This window comes from Oryctolagus cuniculus, chromosome 5 (assembly GCF_051225735.1).
Source record: "Oryctolagus cuniculus isolate XC-2025 breed Fujian yellow rabbit chromosome 5, ASM5122573v1, whole genome shotgun sequence".
Taxonomy (NCBI): Eukaryota; Metazoa; Chordata; class Mammalia; order Lagomorpha; family Leporidae; genus Oryctolagus; species Oryctolagus cuniculus.
In genome coordinates this window covers 66,138,352-66,158,429 of record NC_142871.1, presented here as the reverse complement: position 1 = coordinate 66,158,429, position 20,078 = coordinate 66,138,352, and the positions used below count along the sequence as shown (strand labels likewise).

At 37.7% G+C, this 20,078-nt stretch overlaps 1 protein-coding gene across 4 annotated transcripts in view; it reads left to right on the top strand.

The window, feature by feature from the left end:
* LIN28B (lin-28 RNA binding posttranscriptional regulator B) overlaps positions 1-20,078 on the top strand; it is a 134,983-nt gene that overhangs the window by 21,688 nt on the left and 93,217 nt on the right. The window lies entirely within an intron of this gene.

The following is a 20,078-nucleotide window of genomic DNA, read 5'->3' as shown; positions in this document are numbered from 1 at the left end:
TATTGCTATACTTCTTCAATATTTTTGTTTCTCTTCTTTTTAAGACTTCAATTTTTTCCAAGCAATTTAGGTTCACAGAATTAAGAAGAAAAGTACAGAGATTTCCCTTACAGCGCCCCTTAATGTACAGATGCATAGCCTCCTCCACTGTCACCATCCACTACCAGGGTAGTACATTTATTGTTGAACCTATAGTGTCTGTAATCACCTGAAGTCCATAGTTTACATTAGGGTTAGCTCTTAGTGTTGCGTACCTTATGTATGTATGTATATTTGAGAGGCAGCAAGAGAAGGAGAGGTAAAGAAAGAGAGGGAGAGAGAGAAGAGAGAGAAGAGAGAGAAAGCTCCTATTTGCTGGTTGCCTACCACAGTCAAGATTGGGCTAGGCCAAAGCCAGGAATGGGGAACTCAGTCCAGTTCTCTGACTTGGGTGAGAACCATCGATTTTTGCCGCTGAGGATCTACATCAGGAGGAAACTGGAGTCAGATCCTGGAGCCAATCCTCAAACCCAGGTACTGTAATGTGGGTCTAGGAGTGCCTTAACGCATCTTAACTGCTAAGCCAAATGGCTGCCCCTCTTACTTATTTTTGATTTTTTTTAATTTTTGATTATTTTTTAAAGACATTTATATGAAATGAAGGCAAGAAATCAAAGAATTATTTTCTAAATATGTAAGTGGCAAACTACGTAGCACTTACTCAGTTTTATATCTTCAACCTCTCTTTAACTTATTTCAGAGTTCTTGGGCTTTGTGAGAAGTTAAAAATCTGTTAAGCTAAACTTATCATGGTAGGTCAAAAGTGAGAACTTCATTGTAGTTTTTGTTGCTTTTGGGCAGCAGTGAAACTTTATATTTGGATTTGGTTTAAGTCTTCCTATTCAGAAATTACAGAAATATGGCAGATAATTTTGTAAATCTTAACTGAGCTGTGCTTTTGATATGGTGATTAACTTAAAAGTTGCTAGTTAAAAATAGGATGTTATTTTATTTCTAAATCAAATGTAACCTAAATAAAGTGAAGACATTTCTAACAAATCAGAAAGTTATCCTAAATGTGATATTCTATAGACTTGATTTGCAGCTCAACAGGAAATAAGTATTTTTGTCATTATCAAAGTTGTTACTACTTCTTCACATCTTGAGATATTTTCTCCTCAATTTTAAGTGACAGGAAATTTACCTATGCACCACACCCTATACAGTGAGTAACTTGTATAAGTTAAGGAAACTTAAATGACTCATATTCCTTTCTAAAAATAATTTGGTTATAACATCTTCCAACATCATAAAAGTTGATAAACGTATTATGTCTAAGCTAGAACTTTGCATATTAATGGGGTGTATTGGAAATGATATTGAAATGAGTAGTTATTGAAGGAGTGACAAAAGTGGTTTTTTTGAGTTTTGATACATCAGGATTCATCTTATTTAGCAACAAATCCGAGGACTATGATAATTGCTTCCCCCTAATATGTTAATATTTGGCAATTTGACAGTGCCTTCTAAATAAGATTTACAGATAATTGGTAGATTTAGTCTTATGTAGTCAGCTGTAAATTGGAATATTAATAACTAAATTTTAGGTTGTTTTGATGAATAAAGATAAATGCCATATGAACTGCCTAATAAGTATATGTTGAATAAACTAAAATGTAAACTGACCTTCCTTTGTCAGAATAAAATCATGGACATTTCCCATGGTATATACTCAGAATGGAAAAATATATTGGTTTGTTCTTTTATGAACTTTCCTTGTAATTGGACAGAATGTGTTGTACATCAGTAGCTTAGTTTTCATTGCTATTTACTCTGAAGGTTTTTTTATTTTTATTTTTTTAATTTTTTTATTTTTTGACAGGCAAAGTGGACAGTGAGAGAGACAGAGAGAAAGGTCTTCCTTTACCATTGGTTCACCCTCCAATGGCCACTGTGGCTGGCGTGCTGCGCTGATCCGAAGCCAGGAGCCAGGTGCTTCTCCTGGTCTCCCATGCGGGTGCAGGGCCCAAGGACTTGGGCCATCCTCCGCTGCACTCCCAGGCCACAGCAGAGAGCTGGACTGATTTTGCTATACAGATATTTTTGTTTTATTTAATAGTTTGTTGTACCATGAAAGGTTTGTTTATGTATTCAGGTATAAATATCAAGTTTGTATATTTTTCATCATAGGCTAAGGAAAAAATTCTGTTTCTTTAAACAAAAATGTTATTTATTTTTACTTTATTTGAAAGGCAATTGGAGTGACACACACAGACGGAGGGAGATCCTCCATTTGCTGGTTCACTGTCCAAGGTCGACAAAAGCCAGGGCTGACCCAGGCCAAAGCCAGGGGCCAGTAAATCAATCCAGTTCTTCTATAAAAGTCTTCCACAGGGACCAAGTACTTGTACCATCACTGTTGCCTGCCACCCCCCCCCCCCCAGGGTGCACATTAGCTGGAAGCTGGATCAAAAACAAAATGGTGTCCCAAACTAGGCCCTCTGATATGGGATGTGGGCATGGCAAGCATCGAGTTAACTGCTATGCCAAGCACTACCACCCAAAAACATAGTTTTAAGTGGACCTGCTGTGATAACATTACCTATTGCTCTATTCATAATTATTTAATCTTTGCAGGATTGGAATGTGTGAATATGATACGGCATGGTGTATAGACTCAGGTCAAATAAATCCGTATTCAAATACCAATTTACTAGAAGCATGTGGGGAAAGCAGATTACTTTGTCAGTATCTTAAATGTCCTATAAAAAGACTGAAAAAAATAGCATTCACTTTGTATAGGATTATTATGAGAATTAAATATTACACATTTAGGGGTTGGCACTGTGGAGTAGCAGGTAAAGCTGCCACCTGCAGTGCCTTCATTCTATATAGGCACCTGTTCAATACCTGGCTGCTCCACTTCTCATCTTGCTCTCTGCTATGACCTGGGAAAACAGTAAAAGATGGCCTAAGTGCTTGGATCCTGGCATTTATGTGAGAGACCTGGAAGAAGCTCCAGGCTCCTACCTTTAGGTTGGCCCAGCTCTGGCCATTGCAGCAATTTGGGGAGTGAACCAACGAATGGAAGACTCTCTCTTCTCTCTCTGCCTCTGCCTCTACCTCTCTGTAACTCTGCCTTTTCAATAAATAAAAATCCAGAATTTTTTTTTTTTAAATGACATGTGTAAAGCACTTAACAAAGAGCTTGGCAGATAGTAAGGATTCACTTTGACAGACAGCAAGAACTTAAGAGTTTGTTGTACATAGTTACTCCTGCAAAAAAGAAGTTGTGTGGTTTGGTGAGAGAAGTAATGTTGGAGATGGGGCTTTGGATTTGGCTTTTACTCTTGGGGGCTTTCTGACTTTGGCTCATAACTTTGTCATAGATTCAGTATTCTAGTAACTATAATGTGGTCAGTGTAACATCTTTCCTCTTGTCTTGGAGGGCTGAGATAAGGGTTTGTTGAACTAATACTTGTGAAAGTAAATTAAACACTATAACAGTCTTGGGTTTGAGTCTCAATCTTTATTTTGAACAGTTTATTTTTTATTTAAATATTTATTTATTTACTTGAGGGGCATAGCCACAGAGAGAGGGAGAGACGGAGAAGTCTTCCATCTGCTGGTTCACTCCCGAAAGGGCCACAACAGCTGGGGCTGGACCAGGCCAAAGCCAGGAGCTAGGAGCTTCCTCCTAGTCTCCTATGTGGGTGCAGGGTCCCAAGCACTTGGGGCATCTTCCACTGCTTTCCCAGGCCATCAACAGGGAGCTGGATTGGAAGTGGAGCAGCCAGGACTTGAACAGGGGCCCATATGGGATGCCAGTGCAAACAGGCAGATGCCCAACCTACTATGCCACAGTGCCAGCCTCAAGCAGTTTGTTTATATTAATACATTCACCACATAAATGGTTGCCAGAATTTTAAAAAGATAATTAGCTAATATGATTTGTTTTATTGACTTTTTGCCTTATCAGTGTTAGTGAGGTATTATGTTTACAATAAAACTCAGCACATAAATATATATAGTTAGGTGAATTTTGACTAATTATATAACCACCAGTGCCATCATGATAGAAAACATCATCCCCAACTCAAAAAGTTCTGGTTCTGTCTGTTCGTTGTTGAGTTGTGGTAACTGTGCAGTTAATTGGTTTGTCTATTTATTGTTTCCTTCTAACTGTGTGTCATTAGACATGGGCTATAGTCCAGTATTTATCAGATAAGATCCACATTTGTGGGCCGGCGCCGTGGCTCACAAGGCTAATCCTCCGCCTGAGGCGTCGGCACCCTGGGTTCTAGTCCCGGTTGGGGCGCCGGATTCTGTCCCGGTTGCCCCTCTTCCAGTCCAGCTCTCTGCTATGGCCTGGGAAGGCAGTGGAGGATGGCCCAAGTCCTTGGGCCCTGCACCCGCATGGGAGACCAGGAGGAAGCACCTGGCTCCTGGCTTTGAATCAGCCCAGCACGCTGGCGGTAGCTGCCACTTAGGGGGTGAACTAACGGAAAAAGGAAGACCTTTCTTTCTGTCTCTCTCTCTCACTGTCAAACTCTGCCTATCAAAAAAATTAAAAAAAATAAAATAAAATCCACATTTGTTTCCAGCAGTTCTGGGCTTGGAGATTTGTATCCCATCAATCTTTAATTTTAATTTCATTTATCCTTATGGTACTTTTTCATAAAATACAAACTCACTGCTTAGCTAAAGGACATAATTATAGGAGATAATTTTTTGAATTTTTGTCTGAACCATATTTTTATATAAACATTCTTAGAGGTGGGAATCAACAAGATGGCTCATTGTAGACAAGTGTTAATTTTTAAGAAACTGGCTACTCTAGAAAAAGTGTGGTTAAATAATTTACCCAACTAATTCTTATTTGTCACATACTCTGTGTGAAGCATTGTATAGGATTAAGCATTCTGCTCTGCAGCTCCCTATATATTTTTTAGTTTTTCATTTCAACAACTTTTTTTTTTTTGGAAGATTAATTTTTTATTTGAAAGTCAGAGTTACACAGAGAGAGAAGGAGAGGCAGAGATAGAAGTCTTCCATTTGCTGGTTAACTCTCCAGATGGCTGCAATGGCCAGAGCTGGGCTGATCTGGAGTGAGGAGCTTCTTCTAGGTCTCCCACTCAGGTGCAGGGGCCCAAGGACTTGGGCCATCTTCTGCTGCTTTCCCAGGCCATAGCAGAGAGCTGGATAGGAAGTGGAGCAGCTGGGACTCGAACCAGTGCCCATATGGGATGCTAGCACTGCAGGTGGTGGCTTTACCTGCTACGCCACAGCCCTGGCCCCTTAACATAGTTTTTAATAAGATTTCTTCAGGTAATTCTCATTCTTTAAATACAAAACATAAAATCAAAAGATAATTGTTCCTAGGTACTACCATTTTCTTTTTATAGAGTTAATTATGTAGCCTCTATCCACTTAATTTGGGGATACCTATGATAGAAATATTTTCCAGCTAAATTTGAGCTAATTTTAGTGACTTCTCAACAGTCTTAACATCTGTGTTTCTCAGATTTCATGCAGAAAACTGCCTCTTCCAGTGCTCAGAATCCTACTAATTTATTATGCTATTAATAATGTACTTAATTTTTACCAGCTGCTTTAAATCTTTTGTTTAGGTCCATTTTTTAAAAGCAAAAGTTGCTTAAATTTGTTACTTTTGTTAATCCTAAAGGTAGACTGTGCTTTAAGATGTTGTACATTCAATTTGCTAATTACTGTTTTTTGTTTAGTTTATTGGGCTATATGAAAAAGCGATGCCATGTTAAGTTCAAATTACCTTTACTTTGGCCAGGATTTGTTCTTGATCTTTGCTTTTTCTACGATGTGGGAGCAATTCTCAAAGCCATTAGACATAGTGACCAGGATGTTCTCAGGCTGTATCTAAATTATTTTACCTGAACTTTTTTTTATTCAAATGAGTTATTTTTAAGTTTGTAACAAAAGTTTGGTGATATAGGTTATATCTTTATGTACTTTATAAATCATTGATACGTTGTAAAGTTTAGGATGAATTATATCAACTTCTTTTTCCAAAGTATGGTTTTAAAACACATGATTTTGCTTACAATTAGAAACACTGGAGCTTGGAAATTATTTATATTTTCAGCAGTTTCTTTAAATGGATAAAATGGTATTAAAGATACATACCCCCATGCACTTTAGTGTAAGCCATACATTTAAAAAAGATGAATGAGTGTTTTTCAGGTTTTTTTTGAGGTTAAGGAAATTTTTTTCTAAATTTTACCAAGGAAAAAAAGCTTTACTCTTTCAGGATTGGTTAAAACTATGCACCAGAAATTTAATCCCTCCCCCCCAAAAAAAAGAAATTCAATCACAGCAAATTTTGAGCTAATCAAAAATTTATTTTTGAACTAATCAAAATTTTTGGTTGAATAATAAATCTAGGGACAGTTGGATTTGCATGTTTGCCCCTTTCACTGTTTCTCCCTCCTGCCATTGAAGAATTTTGAATGGTGAGGAATTTGCGCCCTTTGGCTCAGGTTGCAGGCCCACTTGATCAAGCCAGAGAAGCCAGGCCAAACTATTCATTGCTTATCTTTTCTGTGGGCTACTTGCAAGTCCTGCTTTCTCTTCTGGGGGGTGGGGGTGGGGGTTGGCAAAAGGCAACAGAAAAACTAAAAAAAAGAATTTATTTTGAACTTTATCAAACCTGGGGTATAGAAATGAACATGATAATTGATGCTTTGCTGGGATTCCACAGGGGTTGATTAAATTATCTTAAGAAATTTTGAATTACATTGCAACTTATCCGATGTGTATAATTTTACTTAAATACATATTGTTCTGTGTAATTTTATAAAAGTATTTTGTTGGTATGGTGTCATGATAATCTCTCTTGGTTTGAGATTTTACACTTTCAGAATGTGGTGATTACTTTTAAGTAAATTGAATTAGTTAATTTGAATCAGATCTATAAAAACGCCCAAAGTGTTTTATTTTGGTGTTATTTTCTAACATTTATGCTGAAACTTAAAACTTGGCCTGAATCAATAATAACACAAGTTTATGAGCTGTACCAATAACAGCGTAAGGACTTTACATCTAGACCCAGGTTTAAACAAACACAAAACACTTTGTTCTTATCTCAGCATCCCTTAAAAGTATACAGCTCTGGTTCAGGACCTCGAGACCACCCAGCACCCTGGACACTGGATACTCCTATTTATTCAAGAGGCTTGTGAAGTGCCTGTGTGCCAGTGGGGGATGGTGTGTGTATCTGTGTAGGGAATCACAGTTAGGTGATTTTACCCCCAGCAAAAGCAGCAGTATTGTTTATAAACTGAAATACATCCTGGGCAGAATTTTCTAGTTGTAAAACCTAACTTACATTCAACACTTGTTGTTTTATCTTTGTACTGGTTGCAGTCTTCACATTTCTGATACTTTCAGAAAGTTAAGTGGGCCCCTATTTACCATTAACCTCCATCCATTACAGCTTTTTGGCCTGCAGGCCCCACCCATTGGCTTTGGATAGCTAATACCAAGCTTTTGTTTCTTTCTGTAGAAAGGAAAGGAAAGAAAACTTTTCTCTTTCATTACTGAAGTCATGTGACTTCCCTTTTACTTCACAGATAGGGCTGAAGTAAATCTCAGAATGAATGAGATGTCACAGTTTTACATGTTTAGGAAATATTTATTGAAATGTGCCTCTTAATTCATGTGTTTAATTCGTTAAGAATTTGGTTTGGAATGGCTATCCCTTCTTTTACATCCATGGTGTGTTTAGAAGGCAAAAAAGTTTATTACTAAGTAGAGTTTTGAAAAGAATCCTTATCTTTACATCTACACCATGGTAACTTCTTGGTGTGTGTATTTTTCATCAGTTATCTTTTAGCATCATTTGAAGTTTCTAAACTGTAGCTTATTTCTCAGAACTGATATTGTGAAGGAAGTCAGGGTGATGGTAGGAACGACTTTAGCAAGAAAAAATTGCTGGTAGAGAAAAAAGAAACTTGTTACAGGACTGCATGTAAATATGAGAAGGGATCAATTAGATATATTTGTTCTTGCTCCTCTTCCCACCTCTTAATAACGATGAACATAGTGTAACGAGCTGTTTGGGAAAAAGCAGTATCCAACTTTTACAATATTTTTATCAACCGACTTAATACTTACAAAGTTAAATGAGTATAAATGTTGGATCCTTTGTTCTAAAATTATATAATTTACTATGAACTATTAAATATTTAATCTTTAAGTTATTCTAATTTGTCCTTAAGCTACTTTTCAGACATTTAAGCTCTATTCAGTAACAGTATTGGTATCTGCAAATAAATTACATGTTTAAAACAATAGAAGTTTCAAAGGAAGTATCCTCTCTATCATTGATTTTTAACACATACTGATTTTGGGCTTACAGTATTTCCATGCAAGGAACTCTTTTGAAGGACATCTAAGAATAATGTTATTTTATTTAATGCATCTTATTTTAATAAAATGTTCCAGAATATTGTTATACTTAAAAATATGTTCCTTGCATTTTCACTCTTAAAGATCTTTTTTTTTCACTCTTAAAGACTGTAAAAAGCAACACTGTGTGATTATAGGATTTTGCTATAAATTGATATAAATTGGTTAACTAGATTTGTAAATATCTTATAGTCCTTTAGGGTGAACATGAGAGAAATAAAGCACTTAACTTTTAGGAATATGTTTTTTATAAGTTGTTTTACCTGTAAAAGTTGAATGAAAGATTTGTTGAGCTACATAGAAAGACTTCTTAAATTTCTGCTGATGCCGTGGGAAATTCTCAAAACTAGGATCTGATATGAAGTGTGTAATTAATGTGCTGGTCCATGTTTTCATTAACAATTAACATTTATAGTAGGTGATCTGATTCTTTGTGTTCTTTACAATTGAATGTTTCATCTTCTGTTTACTTAATACAGTTTTATTTTTTGATATTTTTATTAGTGTTTGTCATGAAAATGTTGCTTTTGAGAAAGGTTTAGAAGACTAAATATTTGAATATATGATTCCCATTGTTTTACCATGTGGTTAGCAAGGTATTAATAAAGTACTAACATTTATTGTGAAATAATTCTTTTAGTATCCTAGTGTCACTGTTGAGTTTAAAATAAAGATTAACAAGCAAAAGCCTACTTTAAAAAACTTAGTACGGGTCCTAACTTATAAAAGAATGTTCCTTTATAACTGTGTTTTCTTTAACTCCTGTTGGTAAAAGTCATTTTCAAAATGAACGTGTTGCCTTAAAGTATCTTCATTTTTTGTCACATGTAAAAGGCTCATTGTGGCTAGGGGGAGGCACGTAACACCATGATGTGTTTATTGTCCCTTGTTTTCATGTGAGTTATTATATACAAATATAAGGTTGATGAATGATTTAGTTTCTGAATTTTCTTTCTTAAACCTAATAGTAAATAATAGAAAATAATTTTTATGTTGTTAGAATATATGAAGAAGTAATTAAATGTTTCTGCTTCTATTCATTAGGGTTGGATATAAGATATTATGATATTAAAAAATCTTAATGTGCTACTTGGGAAATTATTTTGTTCGGTGATGGCTGCTTTTCTACCCTCTTTGCCTTTAGTTTTCAAAATATTTGGTCACTATTAAACCACTGGTAGTCTTAAAGATAATTCAGAATTCAGTGTTCAGTAGATGTTTAGAAATCTAATAAGACATGCGATAAGATGTTCAGAGTGAGATTTTAATAAAATAGAATTCATTATTTTGATTTATATTTTTAAATTTTCAGCTGTAAATTGCAAAAAAGAAATTACCCAAAGCGCTACTTCATTATGGTGTTTCTAAGTTATTCCTTGCCCTATCACTATCGTTTGATATGCCACCAGGAATGATCACATCCCTAAGTGATCTTTAGTCCCCTTTTTTTCTCTTCCCCCATCCTCCTACCCCCACTGAGGGAAGGAAGCCTGAGGCTCCAGCTCTAGAGATACCAGGAAAAACCACTCAGCAGAAAGTGTGCCTGCGGCACAAGTGTCATTCCTTAGAGAACAGTTTCATGGGGAAGAAGTTAATGACAGATAAGTGTTTTAGAGTTTATTTTGAATTATTTTAGAATTTATTTTTGATACAGTTGGGTATTGCCATCCTTATGAAAAAGGAAGTCTACTCTATGTGCAGACATTAGCAAAGTGAAATCAAGTCACTTTCCATTTTTGTCTTTTTAGTTATATGAATTTAAATCTTTTATACTTTTTCACAGACTATTGTTGTTGATTTCCTAATAATGACAAGGTAATGTTCTTATCAAGAGCATCAGATGGTTAAGTAATTTTTAAGTTTCTACATATTTGCTGATTCTACATCAATTTCTGAAGAAAATATATATGAGAATCTGTTTAGCTTATTTTTACCTAGAAGGCTGACCCATAAAATAGGTTAACAAGGTAAAACAGTTAATACTGATAGACCTATGAATGCTTTCTTAAAAATGTTTGTTTATGTATTTGAAAGGCAGAGCTAGAGAGAGAAAGAAATTGATATGGGATGTGGGCATCCCAAGCTGGGACTTAACCTGCTTTACCACAGTGCCGGCCCTAGAAATGTTTTTTCTTAAGATATACTTCTGTGATCCGATTTTTATTTTTATTTTTGAAAAGATTTATTTATTTATTTGAAAGGCAGAGTGACAGAGAAACAAATACAAAGACTATCTTTTGTCTGCTGGTTCACTTTCCAAATGGATACAGCAGCCAGGTCTGGGCCAGGCTAAACCAGGATCAAGGAACTACATCTTAGTCTCCCAAGTGGGTGGCAGGACTCCAAGTACTTGGGTCACCTTCCACAAAGCAGGCAGGACACAAACACCAGCACTCCAATACAGGATGCTAGCACTGCAAGTGTCAACTTAACCTGCTGTGCCACAACACTGGCCCCTAGTTTAATTTTTTTTTTTAATTTTATTTATTTTCATTTTGTTTGAAAGGCAGAGATAAAGTCAAAGAGACAGAGACAGAGAGATCGTCCATTCTCTGGCTTACTACCGAAATGCCTGCAGGGCTGGACCAGGCTGCAAGCCCATCTGGGTCTCCCATTTGGGTAACAAGGACCTAAGTACATGAGCCATCCATCACCTGCTGCTTCCCAGGTTGTGCATTAGCAGGAAGCTGGAATCTGAAGCAGACCTGCAGCCTGGACTCAGACCCAGTGCACTTTTCTGATACAGATACAGAAATGTCTTTTTTTTTAAAGATTTATTTATTTTATTTGAAGATTTTATTTATTTATTTTTAAGATTTATTTTATTTATTTTAAAGTCAGAGTTACAGAGAGAGATAGAGCCAAAGAGAGAGAGAGATTGAGAAAGAAGTAGGTCTTCCATCACTGGTTCATTCCCCAGATGACAGCAATGGCCAGAGCTGAGCTGATCCGAAGCCAGGAGCCAGGAGCTTATTCTGGGTCTCCCATGTGGGTGCAGGGGCCCAAGGACTTGGGCCATCTTCTACTGCTTTCCCAGGCCACAGCAGAGAGCTGGGTCAGAAGCAGAGCAGCTGGAACTCGAACCTCCCATATGGGATGCCGACACTGCAGGCGGTGGCTTTACCTACTACACCACAGCACCAGCCCCCAGACATGTCTTAACCCCATACCCACTCCTAGAAATGTTTTGTTTCCTTGCTATTGTTCACCTCTCCCCCAAGAGCAAGATAAAGCAGATTCAGTGGCATAAACATTAAAAACATAGTGTAATATTGCTGAAAGGCCCATGTTTCTTCAACTGTGTGGTAGCTATATTTACTATTTCTGCATCTTAAAGGGTGATCTCTATATTTAGCTCCACATGCATTTGGTTGAGCCTGTAATACTTGAGCCTGGTTTTAAAAACTTAAGCAATTGTGGTCATAAGACCCTTACAAACAGGACTTCAGAAGTCATGGTTTAGATCTGAAAGACAGTAACAATGAATATTATATGATATTTATGCTTCGTGGTGTGAACTAAAAATATTTTGAAATTTTTGAAAATTTTTTGTTGAATGGGCAAGTAAAAATAGTACTAAGTAGATTTCAGGTAATATAAAAATTGAAAAAGTTTGTAAGTAATCTTCTGAGTAATTTTTAAAATACAGCTAGTTTATAATCCTATATTCCTCCCTATTGGTCTCAAACCCTGTCCAGATTAACATTGATACCCTGTCCAGATTAACATTGATATTTACTTTGTTTTAGCTGCCCGGTAATGTTAAGTTCTCATAGCTGCCAGTTCATTGGCATAGGTCTCAGTTTTCCAGCATTTGTTCCAACTGATCATCCAAGGCACCTCTGGTGTAACTCTTCTCTACCAAGGCCTCTAACTCAGGAAAACTCTTATGCTACAGCCAGTCAATATTAGAGTAATAATCGTAAATGTGTTCAAGCTCATGGAAAATGAGATCAAAAGATAATTTTATTTCAGTGCAAAAAAAATTTGAAATCCATACATGCAAGTAGAGTCACATAACTTACATAGAATACATAGAGAGTTATGTCAAGTGCTGTGCATCTTATATCCATTAAATTACAACTCTAATTGTATGATTATTGTCCTGCTTTTTAAAGATTTATTTTATTTATTTGAAAGACAGAGTTACAGAGAAAGGTAGAGACAGAGAGAGAGAGGTCTTCCATCCGCTGGTTCACTCCCCAGATAGCAGCAACAGCCGGAGCTGCGCCAATCCGAAGCCAGGAGCCAGGAGCTTCTTCTGGGTCTCCCACGTGAGTGCAGGGGCCCAAGGACCTGGGCCATCTTCTACTGCTTTCCCAGGCCTTAGCAGAGAGCTGGATGGGAAAGGAGCAGCTGGGACTAGAACCGTCGCCCATATGGGATGCCGGTGTTTCAGGCCAGGGCTTTAACCCGCTGCGCCACAGTGCCGGTACCGATTATTGTCCTACTTTTACAGATGAAAAAAAGATCATAGAATGAGTGTCACTTTGAGGCAACTGAGCCAACCGTGTGATTCCAGACCAGAGTTCTTAAATTTGAGTTACAGCCACACTTAGGTGTTTTGAGATTATATGAACATGCTTTGTGCTCAGTGCTGTAGAACTGGTTTTTAACAAAAAGCAAGGTGGGATTCTGACCTAATGAGCTTAAAGAACCAGGCGACAGACATCTGATCACACATAAGAAAGAAGTGACTGCCTGCATTGTGGCATAGCAGGTTAAGCCTGCAGTGCTGGCATACCATATGGGCACTGGTTCAATACCTGGCTGCTCCTCTTCTGATCCAGCTCCCTGCTGATGTACCTGGGAAAACAGCAGGAGATGACCCAGGTGCTTGGGCCCTTGCACCCATTTGGGAGACCCAGAGGAAGCTCTGGGCTTCTGACTTTGGCCTGGCCCAGTCCTGGCCATTGCAGCCATTTAGGGAGTGAACCAAGAATGGAAGATGGATCTCTCCTCTCCCCATTCCTCCTCTCTCCATTTCTCCCCTCCCCCATAACTCTGCCTTTCAAACAAAACAGAAATCTTTATAAAAAAAAAAGAAGACTGCTGTGAGTACAATGAAGAAAAGATACACAGGACTATGTGTAATGATGAGAGATCTGACCTGTTCTTGGGCTGGGAAATCTTCAGGGCAGTAGTTCTATGATGAGGGATAATCGTTGAGTAGGCAGAGAGCAAGGGAAAACCAGGAAAAGAGCATTCTAACAATGAAGGATTTGTGTGCACAGGCTTTGAGGCAGGAGAGAAAATGGAACTTTACAAAGACAAGTAATATCTTTGTTTTTTAAAAATTTATTTTTATTTATTTGAAAGAGAGGTAGAGAGAGAGAGAGGGCTTCCATCCGCTGATTCACTCCCAGATGGCTGCAATGGCAAGAGCTGAGCCAATCTGAAGCTGGGAGCCAGGAGTTTCTTCCCAGTCTCCCACTTGGATGCAGGGGCCCAAGTACTTGGGCCATCCTCTGCTGCTTTTCCAGGGGCATTAGCACAGAGCTAGAACGGAAGTGGAGCAGCTGGGACTCAAACCAGTGCCCATAAGCAATACCGGCACGGCAGGCCAGGGCTTTAACCTGCTGCGCCACATTGCTGGCCCCAAGACTAATAATATCTGATCCCAGCCTTTGAGAGTTTAAGTTATGTGTGTATGTGCATGCACAGACATATGTAGCTAATGGCTTCCACAGAATAGGTGCTAGAATAACCGCATTGTAGTAGGAGTTACTCATGCTTTTGGTAGCAGAGATGACAGTACAAAGGAAGAGACCATTTGAGACAGACCTTGGAAATACCTAGGAATATGTTGGCCCGAAAAGCCTTTCTGTAGGATGAATGTGCAAGAATGTGGGGAGGTGAAAGAGCCTCTTGGAAACGCCAGGGTGAGGGAGCTTCATAGTTGGAGGGAGCAGGGCAAGGATTAATGGAGGAGGAGCAGTCGAAGGTGAAGCTGTTGTCAAGATGGGCCAATTTGTGAACTGGCAGCTTCAACCTTTGTATTGGTCGACAACCTGGACATTAATGTTTATGAATTCTCACCCAAAAGCTTCATTAGCTGATTTTTAGCCAGACAGCCAAGCTCTTCATGATCTAATCAGATCAACTTTCCCAATCCATTCTTTCTACCAGTAGTTCTTACTTAAATTGTTTGCTTTAACAGGAAGTAACTGCAGTTTTGTAAACATGCCCTATACTTTTTTTGCCCCTTCCCTTTGCACAGGCAGTACTGCTTTTCCCCCAGATCCTTCCTCCATTACATTTGGAAGTTACACAGTGCTTCAGACCCCAGGCCTTTCCTCATCTTGTAGCTAGAGTGTCTCTCTTCTGTCTTGTAAATTCCACAACTCTATAAATAACGGGTCACTTGTCACAGACTATCTGATGTTTTATTTTATTTCCTTGTTTACGCTACTAAATTATAAACTCTTCAGTGAAAATTGTTTTACCAAATTTTGTATTACCATAAGATGTGTTTTTCTTATGATTCCTACTTTAAAAGGATTTCTTGAACAATGAGTACATTAGCACTCTTTTTTTCCTGTCTTCCACTGGATAAAATGGTAAGGATTATAAGAAACTAGCTGGATTCATATTGTCTAAGAAAGCAGATGTGAACTCTCACGAAAATCTTTTTCACTTCTCTTTTAGTATAACTCTTGCATGTTCATTATGCATTAAGTGGTGTATGGTAAACTCTATCTGAAGGCCCAGGAAGCTTTTAGACTTCTTGTTTTTAACAGAAAAGATAGTGGTGTCTGTTACGTTTATCACTACTTTACTGTTAAGTCTAAAGTATCTGCAGTTTATTGGTGGGGAGGTAGTTACCTGTCTAGTTCTCTTTTTAGGTGCAGAAAACATGTATTGGTAGATGGCTCTAATTCTTTTTAAAGTTTTAATTATTTATTTGATAGAGAAAGAGAGAAGAGGGGGAGAGCACATGTTCCCGTCAGTTAACTCACTCCCTCAATGGCGAGGGGGCTGGGCCAAGACTGAAGCCAGGGTCCTGGAACTCAATCCAGGTCTCCCATATGTATGGTAGGAACTCAGATACCTCAGCCTCCTAGGGTCTGTGCCAGCAGGCACTGCAGTCAGGAGTCAGAGGTGGATAATAGACCCAGGCACTCCATTGTAGGAGATGTGGGCCTGTGAACTAGTATCTTAACCATGAGGCCATACCCTTACCCTTGAGAGTTAATGTGTTTTAAGTGTCTAAGTCCAGTGACTACAGGGAATAAAAGGTTTCCTGACTATCCTCTGTAGCGGCTACTGTTGATTGCACACCCAGCTCTTCCCTTCTAAAGATCAGAATCCCAATTGTTTTGCTCATGTATCCATATCTACCCACAAATCCCTTGGGAAAGGTGCCTCACTTCATCTGTAACACTGGGGTGGCTCCTCATCAGTCTCCTGCCAACTATTGTAAATCCAGGAGCAGGAATGAAATTCCCCACATGGCTGCAAGGGTCGGGCCAAAGTCAGGGGCTGGGAACTCTCCCAGGATCTCACACATGGGAATGAAATAAACAGATCATCATCTGCTGCCCTCTCAGGTGCATTAGTAGGAAGCTAGATTGGAAATGGAGTGGCCAGGACTGGAACCAGCACTCCAGTTTGTATGAGATACCTGTGCGGCAAGCAGCAATTTAACTTGCTGCACCACAGTGATGGCCCCTATTTCTGACTTTTGACTCTTTATTGCTCATGTCCAGTCAGTAACTAAGTTCTCCTATTTTAAAATATCAAAATGCCACACAGCTTCATATCACCTGTACTTGAGATCTTAATGATCAGAGTAGAATCTTGACTGGCTGCTCTAGGGTCTCTATGTAGACAAATGAGATAAAGGAGTTTTGAGATTAAAGGCAGGCACATGATATGACTTGATACCAGTGTCTTCCAGTAATGAGCAGATAGATCGCTTTCCAGAGGGAACCTGGTGACAGCCAGTCAGGGTTTAAGCTCCATCAATTCATTCAGCATATAATTAACTGGACACCTTATGTGTGAGATTCAAGGAACAATGAACAAAAAAGAGTTAGTGAAATTACCTGCCCTCATATACCAATTCCCACCCCCTCATCTCTTTTTTGTCCTTTTCTTTAAATTTTTTATTTATTTATTTATCTTTTTTTTTTGAAAGGCAGAGAGAGAGAGACATCTTCTGTATGCTGGTTTACTCCCCAAATGCCCACAGTAGTTAGGACTGGACCAGGATGAAGCCAGGAGGCTGGAACTCATTCCAGGTCTCCCACATGGGTGGTAGGGACCCAATAAATAGACCCATCATCTGCTGTCTCCTGTGGGGTACCTCAGCAGGAAGCTGTATCAAAAGTGGAATAGCCAGATGCTCAGATAGGTGATGCAGACATCCCAAGCAGTGATTTACTTCCGTGCCAAACACCCACCCATCTTTTTTTTTCCTATCTCTAATGTGAAAAATAGAAGAAACTAACAATATTTTAGTACAGAATTCAGCATCTTTAAAAAAATCTCATATTAGCATTTGAAGCCTAGAAGACAGTATCAGAAGAATTCGAATACAAGGGGCATAAAATAGAAACATGTTTTATTTGGGGAAAATAAAATAAAAATAATATATCATATAAAAATAATACACATATATTATGTCATATATATAAAAATAATATATATATGATCACATTGAGAGAGAGAGAGATCATTCATCCACTAGTTTACTCCCCAAATGCCTACAGTAACCAGGACCCTACTGGGACTGAAGCAAAGAGTACAGAACTCCATCAGGTCTTGTTTGAGTGGCAGAGACCTAAGGATTTGAGCCATCACCTGCTTTCTCCCATCGTGCACATTATCAAGAAGCTGGAATTGGGGGTGGAGCAGGGTCTCAAACCCAGGCACTCAGATGTGGAATGTGAGCATCCTAATCAACAGCTTAACCTTTGTGCCACAGCACCTGCCCAACATTTTTATTTTTAAAATGTACTGTATTGTTCTTTTTATAAATGTAACACATATTGATTGTAGGAAATTTGGAGGCAAAGAAAGAATATAAAAACAGTAGTAAAAATCAACCATTATTCCATCATCCAGTGATAACTAGTGGTTACTGAGTATTTTTTTATTCTTTTTCTCTTTATAATTTAAAAACAAATGCTGTTTCTGAATTACTTTATTTATTCTAGTTGCTTACAACTTTTTGCATAAATGAAGAAAATACCTTTCAGTTTTGTTTGTTAGATGATGTCAAATTATAAATTATGGTATTAATCAAATATAATAAGAAAAGAGGTATGTTTGGAAAATGAGAAAAGAACATATGTACTATGCACTTAAATACAGATGCTGTCTGAATCTGATGAAGTGTATTTGAAGAGTGTACTTTTTGAAAATAAGAGTAAATCTAATTATATTATTTTCTTCATTTAATCTGCTTTACTGTAACCTGCATATGTAAGCCATTAAAAAAAATGAGTAAGTCCTTTGGGAAGTTTTGTCACCTAGCTAGAAAGAAAAGCTACAGAACTATGTTATTTTGCCTTTATCTTCATATGTAAAATATAAAAAGGATTGGCCTATTTTATAAAAAATTTAGGTCATCATTAAATCTTTAGCTAATTTTTAAGTTTTATATGTAAGTTAATGTTTTGTTCTAAGTAATATGGAATTTAATTCTTCTATTTGGAAATTACGTTTTGTTTAATATTCTATAATATATGTGTCTTAAATTTAACAAAATGGCATGCAATAATGTCAAAATTTGTAGGTTTTTTTTACAAGTTTGGATAAATCTATATACGTAGAATATATATGTATAATGTAATCAAAAGCATATTAAGTACCTTTTGCATATTGAATTAAATATAAAGCATATCAAGTACCATTTACAGTTGAGAGAAGTGCAGTTTTCTTTCTCTGAGAAAGCAAGAGGTTTTGTCAGGCTGTAGAACAGGAGGAGGAAACCCTTCCAGGGAGGGAAAAGGAGGTCAGTGTTAAGAGACAGAAACAGCCCTTTGACTTTCAAAGTTTTGTGTGATGGAGGAGTTCCCAGGAGTCTCACTCAACTTTATCGTCCTAAACTGATTTCAGAGATGCAAAAATGTACATATTCATTTTATAACCAGGATATCAAGTACTAACTGAAATTAAAGAAGCAAATGTACTTAGGTTCTGCCTTACATTATGTTAAGGGAAGTTAATAGGAGAAAAAATGGTCATTATACCCTCTTTAAACATGTTTTTCTCTGTAAAGATCAATTCGTTCTGTGCTCATCCACATAATTTTTAGTTGTCACTCATGTGTCTTTTCTATACACTGAGATTTCCTCCCTGCACAATAGCTGAATTAATCTTTTCATATCTTTTCTGCTTAAATTGTTAAATACCTTATTCATCTTCTCAAAACAGCCACCGTGAATACACCTTATTTATTAATAATTTATTTCCCTTATATTTTAAAATGTATGCCAAATACTGTCATCTTATGGTATTTTTCATCTACTTGAAGGTAGAGAGGAAAAAGAGAGAAAGGAGGGAGAGAAAGTATGAATGAATTAATATCTTCTATCCGCCTGCTGGTTTACTCTCCAGGGTTGGGCCCAGGGGGAAGTCAGGAGCTCGGATCTCCATCCATCCAAGTCTCTCATGTGGTTTGCAGGGACTCAACCATCACCTACCTGCTGCCTCCCAGAAAACCATGTTGGAAGTGGAGTAGGCTGAACTCGAACCAGGCACTCCAGTATGGGGATTTGGGCATACCAACAGGCAGCTTAACCTTCTGTGCCACAATGCCTGTCCATTCTTAAAGTAGTGCCAGGCAGAATTGAGGCTGGATACCACAACAAGTTGTAGAATATTTTGTTTTAGCTAATAAAAATACAGCACCACAAAGGATGCAGAACACAGCCTTCCATGTTGTAAATTCACCTTAGCGTTGGTTTCCTTTGTGTTATTTCCTGCCTTTACTAAAACTACCATGCAAAAAGTCTTCCCACTCAGTTTTGCTCCTTTCACCACTTTGTCTCAGCTCCCACCCCAACTCCCTCTTCCTGGTATAAAAAGCTTCTGTAGGAAATTGATAATCTTTGTCTTTCTGCTTCAAAGTCTTTAACACATGGAGCTAGCTGTTAAGAGAAATTGACCAGGTTCCTGTGATCCTTGTCAGTTTCTCTGATCAATTTTGCTTTACTGGAGAAGCTGTGCTTAACAGAAGAAAACTAACTTAAAATTGCAGTCACGTATCCATTGCCGCTCAGTTTGTACCCTTTTATTATATGAACTTTTAATTCTACACTTTCTGTTGTCTCATTTTTGTAGAGACTGAAGAGCTATTTTCATGTAATTCATATATCCTCAGTGAGTCTAATGAATTCAGTTGATTGCACAATTCAATTTGTAAAGCTGTTGGCTACTCAAAAGGCAATAATTACAAATTATGAGTAATATGAGTATATTCGTTACTTTTCCAGCTCTTTGTTGACTTCCCAGCAAAAACAAAGGAAAAGCAATTCCAACATGCTTTTAAAATGGAATTATGCTGTTATAGAAACTAAAGCAAAGAGATGTGGAAAAACAAATAAGAGTTATTTGTTGCTGTTTTTATAGGCATGTTTCTTTAAGCAGGTCCAGCACTGTTATACTTAGATACAGAGTTAAAGGAATTTGTCATTAGGTCATGG